Source organism: Bombus terrestris, chromosome 4 (genome assembly GCF_910591885.1).
Source record: "Bombus terrestris chromosome 4, iyBomTerr1.2, whole genome shotgun sequence".
In the NCBI taxonomy this organism is placed as follows: domain Eukaryota; kingdom Metazoa; phylum Arthropoda; class Insecta; order Hymenoptera; family Apidae; genus Bombus; species Bombus terrestris.
In genome coordinates, this window is record NC_063272.1 from 2,015,358 (window position 1) to 2,036,256 (window position 20,899).

At 38.0% G+C, this 20,899-nt stretch overlaps 3 long non-coding RNA genes across 4 annotated transcripts; 1 reads left to right on the top strand and 2 right to left on the bottom strand.

Moving 5' to 3' along the window:
- Window positions 1–28: 28 nt before the first annotated feature.
- On the bottom strand, window positions 29–1,229 carry LOC125384899. Its single transcript, XR_007223749.1, has 2 exons — window positions 799–1,229; window positions 29–374 (listed from the first exon to the last, which is right to left on the bottom strand). It is a non-coding gene; the product is annotated as an uncharacterized LOC125384899 (long non-coding RNA).
- A 1,477-nt stretch (window positions 1,230–2,706) lies between these two features.
- LOC125384902 lies at window positions 2,707–4,684 on the bottom strand. Its single transcript, XR_007223752.1, has 2 exons — window positions 4,635–4,684; window positions 2,707–3,839 (listed from the first exon to the last, which is right to left on the bottom strand). It is a non-coding gene; the product is annotated as an uncharacterized LOC125384902 (long non-coding RNA).
- Window positions 4,685–7,158: 2,474 nt separating this feature from the next.
- On the top strand, window positions 7,159–20,044 carry LOC125384881. Of its 2 annotated transcripts, none has more exons than XR_007223721.1 (4): window positions 7,159–7,220; window positions 7,449–7,530; window positions 14,117–14,368; window positions 20,008–20,044. It is a non-coding gene; the product is annotated as an uncharacterized LOC125384881 (long non-coding RNA). The 2 variants fall into 2 exon arrangements; XR_007223722.1 differs by lacking the exon at window positions 20,008–20,044 and adding an exon at window positions 14,446–14,596.
- Window positions 20,045–20,899: the final 855 nt, after the last annotated feature.

Consider the following 20,899-nt stretch of genomic DNA (forward strand, 5'->3'; position numbering starts at 1 on the left):
CGATCGAAACTTCCCAGTTTTCTCCTCGCCACGTGGCTGCTCGGCACGATCGCTACTAAGTCGCGAATGAGCGACTTTCTGCAAAGCTTGCAGGAGTACGAGATCGTTTACCCTCGTGTGATCCCGAATGAGAGCGCGCGGAACAGAAGATCGACCCACGAAGACCGAGAAACTTGGCGCGAGTATCTCCACCAAGAGCCGGTGTTCCTCGAGATCAGCAACTGGACCTTAAGGACCATGGCCAACGATCGATTGATACTGTCGTCGAATTTCACCGTGAATTGGGTGCGCCAGGGTAAAACCAAGTCCGAGCGACGTAACGCCAAGGCGAACTGCGATCTTCGACAAGGCAGCTTGGAAGGAGACGCGAGTTCCTTTGTCACGTAAAAATAAAAAGAAATTTTATTAGGAAGGAGAACACTTTATTCTTATTTCGTTTATACAAGTATAAGACACCTCTGAGCTCTAGGCGTGACCGTTCGAGACTGAGGCTCTTACAATATTTTTTACTTTCGGTGACATCTGTTTCTTCTTTTGTTTTTCATCCTTCATTATCCCCACTACCCTGTAGGCGTACGTGACTGTTGCTACGCTTCTAGAACATTCGGTGGAAGGACCGTTAGGACATAGATGAACCCTCAGGCACTCCGGCAATATACATTGTCGCCAAGGTCGCCATGTGTAATGTTCAAGTATCGGCTGTCTGGAGAATGTTTAGAAGTGGTCGCCTAAGGTGACGTCAGGGCAAAAGAGTTTGGGGTTACAGTGTCCTGGTCTCTGACGTGATTTACGTTACACCTTCGTCGTCGTGACGATATGCAAAGAAGAAGTGTACGCCTTGATGTCGATCGGGCAGAGATCGTTCTTCGTTCAGCCGCTGACGAATGGCCAGCATGTGATGTTTCAGCCGAAAAACGAAAAGTGGTGGTCGATGAGGAATAATTCGAGCTTCGTGTCTGTGAATCCGGAAAATCCTGCAGGTGAGAAGGATCGTTATCGCGATGGCTTTTCATCTTTCGTTAGACGGTTGGATGTAGGTGATTGATTGATCGATTTACCGACTTCCTTGCCAATTATGTTATAAGCTTCTTACTTTGCGATCCGCCGTTAATCGCTTCTTCTATTCTAAAATTGACTCTGATCGTGATACTGTAAGAACTGATAGCGTCGATATGATAATACCATACATAGAGTATGAGAGTAATCGTAGTACAAACGAATATATATATATTCGGTTTAATAAATTTAATTTAATAAATTTAAACCGTCAAACAGGGAGGGCTTAATCTGCAGGCAAAAAGAAGAAAAAGAAATAATCATTTACAAAGCGAACGACCATTAGCTAATTCCAATTTGAAAATTTAGCTAAAGTCAAAGTCATTTTGAACAAATGTTTCCTGTACGCGTTACCGTTTGGCATGGACGAACGTCTCGGACGTTGATGTCCGTACATTTATATATATATGTAGTATCTTAATGGGTCTTAGAGGAAAGGACAAGTAATGATGTTTTGATTTAATTAATAATATTCGAAGCAAGGAAATAATTACAATGCTGTCGTACGTCTTATTTTCAGACGCGGCTTTCGACTTCCCGATTCACACTCTTCGGCTTCTACACTCCCACGCTCTCGCTTCTCAATTCACACTCTACACACCTTTTGCATCCGTCCTCTCCGGCTTCTCAACTAATACTGACTTTAACGTTTCTTTGTCTTTTCCCGCCGTTCGAGACACGTGTCCCGAAACGCCCGTGGCCAGGGTCACGCGGGCCCTTTCCACGAAACTATCCACTTAAAAAGGACCGACGACACCTTGATGTACCCGACGATGCCGCGGTTCTCGCGACATTGTTTACGATTCGGCAGATATCTTAGGCCTTTTGTCCACGATACTACATATATATGCATTTCTGATAATCATTTTCAACTCGCACAGGGAAGAAACATCACTGAGGCTACCGCGAATTAAATTCGCGTATCAAGTAACAGGATAGATACGATTCATACGAAGCTTTGCGTCGTTATTCGAGGTAGGAAAAGCTTTAGCAGTGATATCGAGAAAAGCGAAACTACGAAATTGTCACGTAAAATAAGAAAGAAATTTAAAGGAAAGAAGAAAACTTTATTTTTTCCTCGTTTATACACTTCTGAACTCTAGCCCTGGCCGTTCGAGACTGAGGCTCTTACAATATTTTCTTACTTTCGGTGACGTCTGTTTCTTCTTTTGTTTGTCATCCTTCATTATCCCCACTACCCTGTAGGCGTACGTGACTGTTGCTACGCTTCTAGAACATTCGGTGAAAGGACCGTTAGGACATAGATGAACCCTCAGGTACTCCGGCAATATACATTGTCGCCAAGGTCGCCATGTGTAATGTTCAAGTATCGGCTGTCTGGAGAATGTTTAGAAGTGGTCGCCTAAGGTGACGTCAGGGCAAAAGAGTTTGGGGTTACAACCCGGGCGTCCTCCGACGCTTACACACGCATTCACATGTATAGTGTAAATGTATCATATTCCCAACAATTGCATTGGAAAAATTTGAAATGGATCGGAAAATGTATATGGAAGTTACAGGACCTTTCTCGAAAATTATCGACAGTTCAAATATCAGATTGTACAACAAAAGAGTCTTTCGTTTTATAAGAAAATAATAGACGCACGACGTTTCTTGTTTCCTTTATTTTATCGAACTACGTACGTTCCATTTTGTTCTATTAAGGTAAAGACCACGACATTTGACAGATTAGCTGTCGTGTTTGTATAAAGATGCATTGTCGTAAAAGACATATTCGTAGAGGAAAGACACTTTTGGGGCAACCTAATATTTGGCTGAACCTGACAAAACTGTACGCTTGTAATAAATAAAAAAAAAGCCTGCTACGCCCTTTCGATCATTTCAGCTCGAGTTATGTGTGGGTCGACCCAATTACGTTCTTACAACGTTAGAGAATACCTTCGTTTTGAAGAAAATGAAAAAAGATCGCACATTTTCGTTTCAATTTTCTTGATTAAACCTCTTCTCCCAACGTTACAAATATGTTTTATTATCGTTAAAATAGGGACAGACTCGAAAGTACAAAAATTGAAGAGTCGCAACTGATGTAACGAACATAATCACGATAGTCGTGTCTCGTTACAGCGTTAACGGGATTTCAAAATGTTTGGCATAATACGCGATCCTACGCAAAATTTCCGCCAGCTCAGTGAAGTTTCGGCTATCCGAGTCTCGTATTATACGATGTGTTTCCAGCTTTCTCCTAACTGCGCGTTTTTTTTTCGAAATTTTAACGCCGGCACCGCGCGAACAAAGTAAATAGATTAATTGAACTTTTAATCGATCAAATAGTCAACTAAACTGAAACGCACGTACGATGTTAAGTTATCGAAATCGATTTTACGGTTTTACCGTACGAACGCCGGTATCATCCGACCTTTCGGTATTTTCCGAGTTTTCTATTGTTCGTGTGATACGCGTCACCTCGGAACGATCAAGATTATTCGAACACTTTCGCAAGCCATAATAAGATTACAGAAAAAAGTACTTTACTGTGAATACACGTTTCATCGGAGGAATCGAAATTTGTACAGGACGAAGTAGCGTCGTTCGAACGAAGCTGCGATAGACTTAAAGTTGGGCTGTACAATTTCTAGATTTATATTAATCTTATAGAACGAAAAGACCCAGAGCTCTATGAACGTTCTAAGAGAACGGATCTCCTTCGGCGTAAATGGCGCTCCTTATCGGCGAACGGCTACAATATCCTGAATCTTTCTTTTCGACGGTTTCCACGTCGATCGAGAGAAACTATTCGTCGAAATGGACTATCCGTGGCTGATCTATTACGGTAGAAAGTGAAAAAGAACGTAAACGAAGGAAATGGCCGACATAAAGGACGATAACTGTTAATTTAAACGTAATAGAACGAAAGAATACGACGTATTCGTTAAAGGATATTTAAGACAATTTAAATTAAAATCGATTTTCACACGACGTTCTTCGATTTTTTCCAGAACCAGATTATATCTATGATAACGTTTCGATAATATCGTTTTATGCAAAAGAAAGCCAATTATATGATTGAAAGAAGAAATTTGGATCAACGTATGGATATCCTTCTATTTCGTCGCACGAGTTGCGAATAACCTGTCGAATAATGATAAAGATAGAAACGAATATGACAAAGGCATAACGAAGGAACTAATATTCAGAATTTCGTGCGTTTAATTCCTCGAACATTGCACTTTTAAACGCATCGGTCTCGCAGTTCAACCTGCCGGGAACAAAGAATTTTATCGGAAACATCGTTCTAACATTTCAATTTTACAAACGTTTCGCTCTGCTTCGTTAAAATCTGCGCGTATTTGGTAGATAGAAAATTATGCACATACGTTAAAACGTATAACGCGCAACAGGCAAGGATATACGCGTACGCGCTGCAAACGCGTTAAAAGCGAAAAATATCGCTGAAATTATTTTCCCATAATAAAGAAATCGTCGGGCCTCTTACGAATACAAAAGATAATTCGTTAAGATTATAGTGTCTATTAATTTTACCATAACGAGTTTAACAGAGCTTTCGAAACTAAAAGCTTTATCACAGACGATAAACCCTTTGAGTGCTGAATACTCACGGCCTATGTCGTCCGTACGGACGGCGCGTGTCTAGCGCTGACGATCGCTGTGGACGGAATACTTTTTCGTTAGACTGAACTCTGTTGATTAACTATTCAAAGCGCAAATCGTAATAAGTTACAGTAGTTTAAATGATTAAAATGAAAGAGATTAAATGATTCAAGAGCGTTATATTTTAGTTATTTTTAATTATTTATTATAAACATTGAAATTTACAGTTAACTAGAATTTGGGTAATAAACTAGAAAACTAAATTTAGTAAATATGTAAAATCCCTAGAGTTCATGTAGGATAGGGATTCTTTTTGTTTTACGGGTAGCACGACAAGCTGTGTTTAACGGAGAGATCAATACGGACGAGCAGTTGAAGAAGTACGTGTTCCCCAGACGGACGGACAGAGAGTTACATTAGAGAGACAGACAAGGTTATAGAATAGTTGTTTAAGATTGTGAAGACTGAAGATTTAAGATTTAAAGACTGAAGAAGAAAGGTCGATAGCTCAGGACGTTGAAAATCGATTCTCAATTTTCAGGTAAACATTGTACCAAAGACTTATAATTTCCCGTTTAGATAATCATCGTTATTGATTGTTATAGACGCATATTAATTGTTGTTCATTTTTGTATTTTATCAAATCATTTCATAATAAAAAAAACTCGATTTTCAGACTTCAGCATCGATCCCAACCAAGGTAGGCCAATATGGAAATATTAAATTCACAATAGACGATGAGACAGCAGCACTGATACCGATACGGATTCAAACTTCGTTTTCCGAGACATTGTCTTAGAGGAAGCATAAAGAACACCCACAAGAAAAACAAAGACGGAAATCGAGGAACTCAACGTGGAAATGGAAAAACTTCTAGAGACCCTTTAAAGACGAGATAAGAGGGAAATAGTTGAAACAAACAACAATATAGAACGATTAGAAGGAACTCAGAAAGCCACAAACTGGATATCAGAGTATGAAGAGGAATGCAAAAAATACAAAATAAAAAGCGATGAGGAAAAGTCAAAGGTTTGAGAAAGTACCTAGGAAAAACAGCAAGAAGGTGGTACCAAACAAATCTACTGGAAGCTGGAGGACACAACTGGCAAGATTGGAAAGAAACATTTCTCAAAGCCTTTAAGAATAAAGGTTGGCCGGCAATACGATATGCTTACAACTTTAAATACCTTTCAGGTTCGTTCGTAGAATATGCAATAGAGAAAGAACGACTAATATTGGAAGTAAAAAGGGAAATGGATGAAGAGGTGAGGATACACCTGATTGTCATTGGATTACCTATCGAAGTCCAAGACAAAATCGAAAGCGATAATATACAGACAACAAATGACCTAATAGGAATATATTTAAATATATTATGCAAACGTTGGACAACGTTATGTTTTGTTAAACTAACAGGATACACTAAAAGTCCATTATCAAGAAAGGGGATGTGGCCCGTAAGCAAGTATGTTCTTCTCGATATGACCATCAGACAGTACCTGTGATGCGGTTATCCCGGAAGTACATTGCGGAGTCGGTAGAGAGCGTTTCCTGACCTCTCGCCAGGGAGACAATAGATGAGGATTTAAGGGTGTCGAATCGGGATCCATGCAACGCGGAGGCGACTCGTTCCTTCGCCCTTCCTCTTCCTCTTCGCCCGATGTGCTTTCCTCTATGACGGTTTGAAGCTCGCCATAGTTTGCCTTCACATTCACATTCGGGCTTCTCATCTTGATTTAGGCAAATTCTCACTTGAACATAAATAAAACGTTTCTTCGTTGAAACCGTATCATAGTGGAGAACGATCGAACAGTACAAAAGAATGAATAAAAATAAGTCACATTTTTATTAATTTTCTTTTGTATCTAAAAACAAATCTGATAGATTCAAAGATACAAGATCTTCCGATCTTCCTTTATTGCACGGACGAGCAGTTGAAGAAGCACTTGTTCCCCAGACGGATGGACAGAGAGTTACATTCCAGAGACAGACAAGGTTATAGAATAGTTGTTTGAGATTGTGAAGACTGAAGATTTAAGATTTAAAGACTGAAGAAGAAAGATCGGTAGCTCAAGACATTCAGGTAAACATTGCACCAAAGACTTATAATTTCCCGTTTAGATAATCATCGTTATTGATTGTTATAGACGCATATTAATTGTTGTTCATTTTTGTATTTTATCAAATCATTTCATAATAAAAAAAACTCGATTTTCAGACTTCAGAATCGATCCCTGAATTATCGCATTATTGAACCTTATAAATATAACACGAGTTAATAATTTAGTTGTGTGTGAAAAATTCAGTGCTTGGGAAAACTAAAAAAACCAGATGTAGAGTTTTCTTACAAGTGGTGACCACTTCAACAATAACCAGGTACTATTGGCATTTGTTTACTGCCGTAAGGAATGCATTTATATTTATTTCACACAAACGTAATAGTATTACTTCTGCATAGGTGTTCGGAAAAATTGAAAAACCCATACATGCGTCCTTAGTCCATGCCGAGCACTTACAGAAAACGCATATATATGTCCTTAGTCCACACCGATAGCTTTCGCCAGACACCTATATGCGCCCACAGCACTCAAAAGGTTAAAACACTGTTCTTTATATCATTTCCCCATTTATAGTTGCGATATCGGGAATCACTTTAAACCGTTTTAAACGTCGTTTACTCGATTAAGTCGCGCGTAACGATATTTGTCGTGGAATCTCGCAAAGAACGTAAAGCACACGTAACGATTCATCGATAAATCGGTTAACGACGTTGTTACGATTACCACGAACACACCCGTTAACGATATTTTTTCCATTTTCAGGTTGTTCGCGAACGAAAGGGAATCGTCTCGAGAAAGAAAAATCGCTTATAAGTATTTGAGCACATCGAATTTTCAACGGTCGGTAAGTATTCGTAACATCCTACAAAAGTATTACAGCCATCTCGATCGTTTAATTCGATTAAAAACATTTTCGTTTTTAGAGAATTTATTCAACGGTAGTCGTTCGATGTACTAGGTTGTCCGAGAAGTTTCTTTCGTTTCATAAAATGATAATAGATGAGCAACAATTTCTGTTTTATATCATTTTATCGAATTAGGTGCGATCCATTTCCTTATATCTCTATTATTATGTTCGTGCATAATTCGATAAACTAATATAAAAGAAAGGACATCGCGCGTCTATTATTTCTTTATAAAACGAACACAACGTATTAAGTTGCCCGAAAAGTGTCTTTCTTTCGCAAAAAGAATTTTTTACAACAGTGCACCTTCGTACAAACGTGAAAGTAAGTCTGTGAAATATCGCGGTGTTTATCTCAACAGAACAAAACGGATCGTACGTAATTCGACAAAATAATATAAAAGAAAGAACGTGCGTCTATTATTTCCTCATAAAACGAGAGAAACTTTTCGGACAACCTAATAGTAGCGGTACAGCAAGAATAACCTTTCAGAGGCGAATCGTATAGAACGGATAAAAAGAAAAAATAGGAAACTAGGAAAGTAGAAAAAAGTCGGAGATTTCATGCGAAAACGGAGAAGCGCACTAGCGCGCGACGAGTTTTCCAAGCGTTTTATCTACGACAAATGCAAACATCATTTGGCTGAACATCTGACAGCACAGGCGGTATGACCCATGTTGAACCATGTCGATCGAAACGACGAAAGGTCACGCGTTAGCCTGCGTTGACAAAACGGTGCCACTTGAGTGGAATCATGCGATTTCTCTTACCGTATCGTCGTTTGATCCTTCCGTCGATTCTAATGGAAAATTGAAATTTCATTTCTGTTGCTTCTTAACAACACGACATAACGAGAAATCGAACGACTCGTTGTTATTTCATTTCGCTCTATCTCCTCGTTTTATTTATACATCTTTCGAAAAGCTATCGTCGATAGCGTTTTTAAACAGTTAACCGCGTTTCATGAATTAAACAGGTCGAGAAAAATGTTAATCTCGGTGTGTTTCATCTGTCGTATAATATAAAACATTACCATTTATCATAAAAATTCCAAATTTTAGTAAGAAGCGCTAAGAATGTTATTTAGTGGTACGTTCGCTTTGTCAGTAAAACTGAAAAATTTGATTTGTTCCTTTGTTATATCGGTTATTCCCTGTACAACGTATTCCTTTTTATAAACTCAGTTGATTATTTTCACCGATATATCGGCTATGCCCGAATTGTTTACGCAATTTTGTCTGCTTGCAAATTGAGTGGATGTTTTACTGCGTGTGTCCGGTATTCCCCGATAACGATCGAAATATAATACAGAAAATATAATGCGATTCAGTTTTTTGGTCGAATGTGTGTTGAATAAATTATCGAATATGCAATTCCACGAACACGAGCTTCGAAAGTTACTCCACCATCTACGAGTTCGACCGTAAAACCTACGCTTCCTATCAAAAAACATTTCCCCAATTTTATACCAGTTATATCATTGATCGAATCCACTTCACGTTGCTGGTGTTAGATTTGCCAAGTGCCACTTTGTGCGATATTCTGTTTCGAGAAATACCACACTGGGAGGATCCACTGAATTTCTTCTATCTTTTCACATTTTTCTTGTTTACGAATTTTGTTATTTTGTTACAATTTTAACATTTTATGTGGGAAATAATTCATTTTTTCGAAGAAAAATGTAAGCCATCGTCATTTTGGTTTAACGTCGTCGTAAAACTTATAACAGGAACACGTAACACATTTTCTTTGTGTTCGACGTGTATACTCGTCGTCGTTTATTTTTATTTGCATTTTATTCACGTTGATTTCTAAAACTAAATTCCACGGTTAACTGGTTAACAGTACATCGCGCTTCGTGAATATTTCAATTCACTCTTCTATGCTAAGGAATCGTACGAGTCATCTGATGCGTCATTCGTCTATCATCTGACACGGACGAAGAAAGGAAGAATTTCTCGAGATTTTACGCAGAACGAAAATTTGTTTTTCGATATACGCTACAATTTTGTTTTTCTCATAGAGATTATACGAGAAAGTAAAATGTACTGTTGTTCGTTTTATTCCGCGCGATTCTCAACTTTTATAATCTCGAGTAACGTAACAAAGCATTGCAAAAGGAAATAAAAAGGTGGAAAAGTAAAAACTGAAAAATACGTTGCACGTAGAAATTTCTTACGATTTCTCTTCAAACTTTGAACATTTGGATTCAAATTAACGCGATATAGTATCATTTACATGTACAGTTTAGTTGATAACAAACCAACAGCAAACAAAGCAATGTTTATCGATGTTTTACGAAATTTATTTATTACACGACTTATATTTGTGTGACTTTTTCTTCGTAATTTCGTAATTGATTGTTATTCTGGGTGTTTAGATATTTTTCATTCTGTCCACAGTTTCCACTCGGTCGTATCTTCCTTTCGTTAACAAACTTTCTCGAGTTTGAGGAAAATATGAGAGAACCGTTACTTGATATGCAAGTTTATTTCTTCGAACGTTAAAAGTTCGAAATTTTCTTAAAGCATCAGGAGTATTTTCATTTGTCGAAACGAGGACGAAATTGGGGTATAAAACTTGGCGAGCGCTGCAGCATCGAGAATTAATGATATTGTGCTTCAACTTAATTTATCGCCATGAAAATGCTGGTCTGCACTTAGTCGACCACGAATTTTTACTATTTCGGACTTTTTCCTCCTAATATTTTATATTGGGTTGGCAACTAAGTGGTTGCGGATTTTATCATTAGGTGGCACTGACAAAATCCGCAATCACTTAGTTGCCACACCAATATTATCGTTCCATCTGAAACTTCTATTATTTAAAGCATCGTATTAAACCTTGTGTCCGAGTACAATGTTTCCAGTAATATTATACAGGTTGGTTGGTAACTGGTGGTACAAACGGAAAGGGGGTGATTCTACGCGAAAAAAGAAGTCGAAAATATAGAATAAAAATGTTTCGTTTGAGGCTTCGTTTTCGAGAAAATCGACTTTGAATTTTCGCTCGGTACGCGTGCACTTTATCACGTCTCGTTATAACGGACCTCACTGTACATCGTTGTCTCGATGGATATTATCGCAGTTTAAGTTTGTTTTTGCCGTAACGGAAAATTAGGAATACATAATGAAATAACACGAAGTAATCATAAAGTTTATTATTACAAAAATTGCTGAAAGTGTTGCCCATTCTGTCCAACACATACTTCTGCTCTTCTAATTAAATTTCTATGAACACTTTCTAACGCATTCGTTTGTTTTAAAGTATGAAAGGCTACAATAATCTTTTCTTTCAATTGCTCGAAAATAAAACCTCGAACGAACAATTTTTATTCTATATTTTCGACTTCTTTTTTCGCGTAGAATCACCCCCTTCCCGCTTGTACCACCAGTTACCAAACACCCTGTATATTGGGTTGTCCGGAAAGTGTCTTTCTTTCAAAGAGACGTCTTTTTCAACGACGCATCTTTATACAAACATAAAATCTAATCTGTCGAACATTGTGATCTTTAGTTTGATAAAACAAAACGAATCATAGGTAATTCGATAAAATAATTTAAAACGGAAAATGTGCATCCATTATTTCCTTATAGAACGACAGAAACTTTTCGGACGACCTAATAATTTCGTATTGCCATAAACGGAGAAAATTCGAACTTTCTAAGTAACGTAAACTAAAACTCGAAATTCGTTAAAGTAAAATTCAGGAAAAATCAAATATTGTGCATAGTAACTTTCTAAATTTTTATGTACAATGTTCGTCGTAATAATATCAACGATAGAATATAATCAGAAGAGTACGCGTGCGATAAATTCGATCGTGCGTTTAAAAAGAAATAAATGAAAATTTCAATAAGAACGTAGTTGGCGATTTAATAGAATTTCAATAGAATTTCAATAATGGACAAGAATTTCGTTATTTGTCCGGTAACGTCGTTGTGTCCATTTTCGTAAAAGCCAGATTACGATTGCACGTTTTTCTCGATTCGAAGCTTCGTCGAGTTTAACCCGGCGACCGGTTTAGGCTACAGTATGTTTCAAATTTCCAGCCCTTTGTATGCAGAAAAATCATTCGGCCCGATGAACCGCGTGAAATGTAAAAGTTCACTGACTCAGCGAACGAAAATAAATCGCATGTAATATTAAATCGATATCGTCGACCTGAGGGCGAACTTTCTCTTTGGAATCTCGTATCTTGGACACGTCGAATCAAACTTTCGAAATTCGATATTTCCACCGATTCAATGCTACTCGTATGACTTTGATATTTGTCGATACACCCCGGTACACGTGTAACGACATTTGCGACTTCGACGCATGGAAAATCCGTCTCGTAAAATGTGCGCTAGCCTGTGCTGAACTGGTGAATGATTGCCACGTTAGAGCGAAGTAGCTTCAATAAATAATTGATATGCAGCGACATAAAGAAAGTAGTGGCAAAGTAAAAATTTTAATGTAAATCTTTCGATGGATTCAAAGGCGTAATAAAAAAAGGTAATAAAAAGATTTCGAAGCAGAACTAGATTATTTGAAATTCTCTGACGAAAATGCTACGATAGAAGGTCCTTTAGTGCGGAAATTACGTTACAGAATTTTTTCGAATGGAAAGAACACAATGTAGTTATTGATTTTGAAGAACGTTCCATAAAATATTGAATTACTTAAGCTGCTTATATTTTGATTTTTGTAAATAAGCAAACGCGTATTGTTTATCATTTTATTGTTAACTTATTTATTCCATCTTTTCTATTATTCGTTATTTAATATTAAAAATTACACTTATTTTTCATAAAGTTGATTCATATAATTATCATGCTTTCCTTTATGAATTAATTGAATGTTAACGCGTCGCGTAATTTATAAGTATTAAGAAAAATCGTTTATTCGAGTACATTATTCACCTGGTGTAATGTCACTCAATTAAGAAGCACGAAAGAATATATTCTTGTTTGATTTATCACGAAAAATAAAATCTTGCACGTGTGTACAAGCTGTTGGTTTCATCCAAAAACTACGACGCATGGGATAGAGAAACAGATATATATGCAAATGCACGTAATATATAAGAGAAAAACATATGTACGAGTCCATAAATCGAAGTACGAACTGAAAAGGGAAATTTAAATTTTATCGAAAATTCTACTTCTAATCGACGTCTGCGTAAGATACGAGGACTAGCTGTTGGCGAGATACGGAAGCAATTTGTAGGTTCGAAGGGGAATATCGAGAAACTGGTGGAATACGCGAAGCTGTCGCCAAATTTTAACGTCTAATAACTTCCAATGGCTGTCTGATATCCGCACGGTTACATTTCCAACGAAATAACGAGAGCGATTCGCAAAAGAAAATATCGACTCGCAACATTCGTTCTGGGCACGTGCTGCGTGAGCGCGTCTGCGTAATCCGTTTCTAACGGGCGAAAAAGTCAGTGTTATTGCTAAAGCGAACGTACTAGGAAAAAAGTAGCGAAGCGTAGAACTTTAAAAATAAAACAACATTTTTCCACGCTATATTCCTTCTGATATTTACGAAGCCTTCGTGTGCCAAAAGAATCTGACATTCTAATGTGACAATAAACAGGAAATCTTTTAAGCAAAAAGAAAAGAAAAATACATATATCTCGAGTTCTCATTGGGATTAGGGGCGTGTAACGAGTTTTCATTTGGATTAACCATTGTTGTTATACGATATGGATGATATTTACTGGTACCGACATGATTACAGTACCGATATGGTACAGAGTTTGACAAGTAACCGTGGCAGTTAGATACTCGAGATGCCAATGACAATGATCTTAGGTTCAATAACGAATCCACGGTCAAAGGGATAACAAATACGTCTTCTTCCAAAGTCTAAGTCGTACTGAGCTTACTTGTCCACAATTCAAGTGTAACTCAACTTACTTGTCTACGATATAAGTAGAACTCAACTTACTTGTCTACAGTATAAGTAGAACTCCCTCAGTCCAAATGGAACTGCACTTATATACTCGTCTCTGTACCCCTCGGGTCAACTATATTTTTAAGGAGATCTATACAATTACTCCATAGCTTTGTTAGGTAAAAACGTCCATGCCATGACCGTGGCTACGTTTAGCGACCAGTTGTGTCACTTCGAGCCCAAGCCTACTGTCATAAATCTCGGGTAAACATAGTCGGATTAAATCATAAATAACTACTTCTGAGTTTTATTATTTAAGTGCAGCTATAATAAAAAGTCTAGACTAAAGTATTGGGGGTCTTCCCAAAAATTCCAAAAGAAAGGCCCCGATGTCCTTTTATCTCCAACATGTATATAGGAGAAATAAAATAGTATAGTAATTTTTTAATTGCACACTAAATTAGTATTAAATTCCATACGATATTTTCAAAGATCTTGTATCTTTGAATCTATCAGATTTGTTTTTAGATACAAAAGAAAATTAATAAAAATGTGACTTATTTTTATTCATTCTTTTGTACTGTTCGATAGTTCTCCACTATGATACGGTTTCAACGAAGAAACGTTTTATTTATGTTCAAGTGAGAATTTGCCTAAATCAAGATGAGAAGCCCGAATGTGAATGTGAAGGCAAACTATGGCGAGCTTCAAACCGTCATAGAGGAAAGCACATCGGGCGAAGAGGAAGAGGAAGGGCGAAGGAACGAGTCGCCTCCGCGTTGCATGGATCCCGATTCGACACCCTTAAATCCTCATCTATTGTCTCCCTGGCAAGAGGTCAGGAAACGCTCTCTACCGACTCCGCAATGTACTTCCGGGATAACCGCATCACAGGTACTGTCTGATGGTCATATCTAGAAGAACATACTTGCTTACGGGCCACATCCCCTTTCTTGATAATGTACTTTTAGTGTATCCTGTTAGCTTAACAAAACATAACGTTGTCCAACGTTTGCATATGTTGGGAATATGATACATTTACACTGTACATGTGAATGTGTGTGTAAGCGTCAGAGGACGTCCGGGTCTTGGTTGAGACAAAAGACAAGAGCCAGTCGTTAGAAGTATCTGGAAGAGTCGGTTGACAACAAGCGTGCGTGCGAGTAGGTTTTTGAGGTCTTAAGAGTATAAGATATATGTATAACAGTTGTGTGCTAAATAAAGGGAATTATTTGTATTTCCGAATCCATTCTATATCTTTTCAGCATAATATATTTAAAGAAAAAGATTGATCGTACCTTCTGATCTGAAAAAATAGCTCTGTTTATTATACATTATACATTATACATGTGTATGGGAATTAACTAGTGTCTATATAGTTTCACACTGACAAAATAGTTTCGAGTTACTTGAAAATAGTTGCTTGATTCAAGCAACTGTACGCGTTAACAAAATAGCTTCGAGTTATTTGAAAATACTTGCTTCACTCAACTGCACACATTAATAAAATAGTTTCAAGTTACTTGAAAATAGTTGCTTGATTGAGGTAACTTGACCAATCTGAATCATCATAAAAACTTGGAAGGATATTTCAGACAAAATTACAGGTTCACATTGGCAAAATGATTTTAACTTACTTGAAAATAGTTGCTTGATTCAAGCAACTGTACACGTTAACAAAATAGTTTCAAGTAACTTGAAAATAGTTGCTTGATTCAGGTAACTTGACCAGTCTGAATCATCATAAAAACTTGGAAGGATATTTCAAGCAAAATTACAGATTCACATTGGTAAAATAATAGGTTCACATTGACAAAATGACTCCTGCTCGGACAGCCGAGGAGGACGGACGTGTCTAGACGGTCGTCCTCTCCAGGTATAAGTGAATAGTGAAAAAGTGCTCCAAAGTAATAGTGCTGCAAAGTGATAGTGAGGAGGAAATAAAATAACAATGCAGATACCAACTATAAACATAGCAACAAAAGGAGAAACATATTATATAAAAACCAAACAAACCAACATGGAGACAGAAGAAACAAAAGAGCATCGGGGACAGGAAGATAGCAATACAGAACATGAAGGATACTACCAGGATGAAAGCTGGAAGCCAGTGAAGGCTAGCAAAAAACGTAAAACAACCACAGACACAAGTGCCATAGGAAACCCAGTCACAGAAAAGCAGCGATGGCTGCAAGAATTACCACTAAGTAACTCCTTCAACTCACTAACTGAAGAAATAGACTCTGACCCCGTAAGTAAAACCATTACCCAAACAAACCATATTACAAAACCACCACCAATCTTTGTCGAGGCCCAAATAATAGACCCGCTCATTGATCTACTAAATAATCTAGAAGAGAAAAACAATTACACAATAAAGCAAACAAAATTGGATCAAGTAAAAATTCAAACAAACACACCAGAATCATTTAGGAAAGTTACAAAAGCATTAAAAGAAAAAAATGCCATCTACCACACTTATCAGCTTAAAACTGAAAGGAGCTATAAAATTGTCATAAGAGGATTGCATCCTAAAACCAACGTACATAAACTAAGCGATGAGTTAGCTAAAATTGGACATCAAACTAGAACAATAAACAATATAACAAGATTCGACACTAAGCAACCACTACCACTATTCTTAATAGAACTTGAACCCAGAATCAATAACAAGGAAATATACGATATCAAACAAATACTAAACACAATAGTAACAGTCGAACCGCCACGACACAAAAAAGATATACCTCAATGCATGCGGTGTCAACAATACGGACACACTAAAAACTACTGCAACAGAAGCCCAGCCTGCGTCAAGTGCGCAAAAAATCACTTAACTGCACACTGCCCATATTCAGGAAAAATAGAAAAAGTTAAATGCTTCAACTGTAACGGTAACCACCCAGCCAGCTATAAAGGCTGCGAAGTAAGAAAACAACTACAACGAAAACTGTTCCCGCCCCTACGAAGCAGGACAAGCACTAACACACAAGCCCATCATGACAGCACAAAACCTGAAACATTACCAAATACAGAGCAAGCAATAAACACCAAACCTATCAGCACCAACACCATTGGTGGACTAAGCTATGCTCAAGTAACCAGCCAACCAACACATACACATAACCAATACCACAGCAATAGTAACAACGACACTGCAGAAATCAAAGAACTGCTCAAACAATCCATAAAGAACACCGAAATGCTAACCAGAATGATAAGCGAACAAAATGCAGTACTCAAACAGCAAACCCAACAAATCACAGTCATGCTACAACTAATTACAAACGTGCTAAGCAAAAAATAAAAACGGACACTCTAAAAATAGCAGCCTGGAACTCAAACGGCCTACAACAACGGGCCCTCGAAACTAAAACATTCATATACAATAATAATATAGACATATTACTTGTCTCAGAAACACACTTCACTACAAAAAGCTATTTGAAAATACCATACTACACCATATATGATACCAAACACCCCTCAGGAAAAGCTCACGGAGGGACAGCAGTGATAGTCAGAAACGATATCAAACATTATCTTCACAGCCAAGTTAACAAAGAATATTTACAAGCAACCACTGTTACAGTTCAAACTAGCAGCAACCACTTCCAGTTGTCAGCAGTATACGTGCCTCCGCGACACAAAATAACAACACAAATGTGGGAAGAATACTTCCATGACCTAGGGGACAAGTACATCGCAGCGGGAGACTACAACTCAAAGCACACGCTCTGGGGATCAAGAAACATTACACCTCGAGGTAGAACACTAGAAAAATACATTAGAAATAATAACCTCAATATATTATCCACAGGAACACCGACACATTGGCCGACTGACCTGAACAAAAAACCAGATCTTCTGGACTTTGCAGTTACAAGGGGACTAAACACAAATAAACTAAAAATAACACCCAACCTCGAGCTCAGCTCCGATCATACACCCATAATAATTGAATACAGAAATAAACCAATTCACTATAGCAAACCAGAAACACTATACAATAAAACCACCAATTGGCAAACTTTCAAAGAAATAATAGAAAGCAAAATAAACTGCAACATCCCGTTAAAAACTCCTGAACACATAGAACAGGCAGTAGCAACATTGACAGCAACTATTCAGGAAGCAGCAAGGACAACCACTACTCCCGAACCAACCAGCAGACAAACAATAACAATCCCGCAAGAAATACTCGACAAAATCAAAGAAAAAAGAAAAGCAAAAGCAAAATGGCAAAAATACAGAACCCGAGAAAACAAAAAACACTTAAACAAACTTGCAAAGGAAATAAAAAACAAAATAAAGGAGCACAACGATAACGAATTCTCAAAGTTCATAGGGACACTCTCCACACACGAGAACACCAACTATTCACTATGGAAAGCCACGAAAAAAATAAGGAAGCCAATAATACCCGTCCCGGCAATCAGAAAAGCAGATAACACATGGGCAAGAAGCAACGAAGAACAAGCTGAAGAATTCTCCAACCACCTCTACAACACATTCACACCACACATTACCAACAACAGCAACCTCAAAAGTCATACGGAGGAGGATCCACAAACCACTGCTACCACAGCCGACAAGGAATACACCATACCTAAAACATCGGCACAAGAAATTAGAAACATAATTGATAAAACAAAAAACAACAAAGCGCCAGGAATCGACCTAATTAATGGTAAAATCTTAAAAAACCTTCCGCCAAAAGCAATAAGACTAATAACAGTAATATTCAATGCAATTCTAAGAATTCAATACTTCCCCAAACCATGGAAATTAGCACAGATCAAAATGTTACATAAACCAGGCAAAGACCCGCACCAAACTGCATCTTACAGACCAATATCACTGCTTCCAGTATTTTCCAAAATACTGGAAAAGATAATATACGACCGCATAAAACCAATAATAGAGACAAAAAAACTAATACCGGATCACCAATTTGGTTTCAGAAACAAACACTCCACGATAGAGCAAATGCACAGGCTTATAAACGAAATAATAGTAGCACTAGAAAACAAGGAATACTGCACAGCCCTCTTCATAGACATAGAGAAAGCATTCGATAAAATTAACCATGAAAGTCTACTACAAACAATTAGGAAACAATTCCCGGAGCAAATACACCACTTAATAAAATCCTACCTAAGCTGCAGAACCTTCGTAATAAAAATCAAGGACACACATTCTCAAGTTAAAGACATCAAGGCCGGGGTACCACAAGGAAGCGTCCTAGGCCCAATACTATACACATTATACACGGCGAACATACCAACAACTACCAACAGCACAGTATTGACATTCGCGGACGACACAGCTATACTAGTCAGGCATACTAACCCAGAAACGGCAGTCAAAATACTACAAGAACACATCGTAAAAATAGAAAATTGGCTACAAGAAAAACAAATAAAAGCAAACCCCAACAAATGCAACCATATTACATTCACGCTACGGAAAAAGACACCACCAAACATCCTATTGAACGGCACGCATATAACGCAAACAAAGCATGTCAAATACCTAGGACTCCACTTAGATCAAAAACTCACCTGGAAACTACACATCAAATCAATAGTAGAAAAAATACAGAAAACAAGAAGACAAATGCATTGGCTAACAAGCCGAAAATCCAAACTAAGCACAGAAAACAAGTTAAAAATATATAAAACGATCATAAAACCAATCTGGACGTACGGAATACCACTATGGGGGACGGCAGCAATGAGCCATATAAACAAAATAGAGGTAATACAGGCTAAAATCCTCAGGACAATAGTAAACGGACCTTGGTACGTCAGAAACGAAGATATACGAAGGGACCTGGGAATGCCAACGGTCAAGGAAGAAATCAACAGATACTCCGAGAAATACAAATTAAGAATAGCAACACACATAAACCGGCTAGCTGCGGAAACATACAAAATCACAAATATGGACAGAAGACTAAAAAGGAAGCACCCAGCAGACCTTATAAAGGACACAACCTAAGAAACACGAGGATGGTACCCCGCTGGGGGTAGCCACCAACATGCTAATTTAACCGTTAAAAAATTCCACCAAATGTCCAAATTGGACAAATTGTGAATTTTAATAAATAAATAAAAAAAAAAAAAAAAAAAACATTGACAAAATGGTTTCGAATTGCTTGAATTCAAATCGTTTGACGAAGCAACATGACTAATCTGAATAGTTTAATTGTCATCTTTATCCAAGACTCGCATAGTCAATCGAGCCATTCGGAAATCACATTGACCAACTCCAAAATTGAAAAGTAGAGAAAAGTAATTACAAGTATCGCAAGTGGCGAGACAATATGCGATAAAAGTGAAAAGATGAGCGTGGCGTTAACCTCTAAGGAACTAGAGGTTTTGTGAGAATCAATCGTGTACTTGGACGATGAAATTGCGAAATTATGAGATTGTCCAAAGATGAAGTTGGTCAATTTGACTTTCGCCAGGCTCGATCGTCACTACGACAGTTCTCGCGTATCGAAACAATCTTGATGTTTGTGTCGACAGGTGAGACGAATGAGCGATCGTGGCGGAGAAGGATCAGGACTGTTACGCCGCGCAACACATCCGCAGTCCATCCCGCGCGGCGTGACAGCCAACGGTCTACGTGCCGTCCTTCGAACCTTCCTTAGGCTTAAGGACCCACCATAAAGTGAAATCCTAACTGCATTGTTCGCACACATGGTTTGAGTCAATCTGTCTGCCAGAAAAGACTTTCTAATTCCAGAAGTGTTTTCAGCTGGTTCTTTAGAAGGGTCCTTGGGTTTATTACGTGCTCTTAAGAATTGCGGAGAAAGCGGGTAGTGGCCTAACGAAAAAGGCGGAGATCTCCCTAACGGAAAATCCGAGTCTCCCCATAAACAATGTCGCCTAGGACCCAAGTTAGTAGGAGGCTTTTTCCTCCTATCTTCCTTCCCAACATTGGTCATAACCAATCAGCATCGCGGATCATTGCCCTCACTTTCCTAACTGAAAATGTAAGCAACGAATCCGCGTTCTTCGGTCAAAGGGCACACCCATACCGAGCTTTCCTCCGCATTCACATTAGAATAAAACTTTAGAGTTTGATCGTCTCTCACGGTGTCTAGAGTTCCCATAATCCCTATAACTCTCACCGTTCCTATATCTTTCAGAGTTCCTTCATCATTTCTCAACGTGCCTACACGGCCTAGAGTCTCCTAAGGCTCTCACATTATCCAGAACTCCGACAGTTCCTATAACTCTCAAGGGCCTAGAGCGCCTAAAGCTCTCCTTCTCTCATCCAAGACTAACCCTTCTCTCGTTATCTGTATCTTAATCAACGGTGTTACTACTTTGTGTGATTGTATAAAGTGTTGGAAATATACATTATTATAACTCAGTGACTACCAGTGTTATACCGCATCAACCACCCCGATTA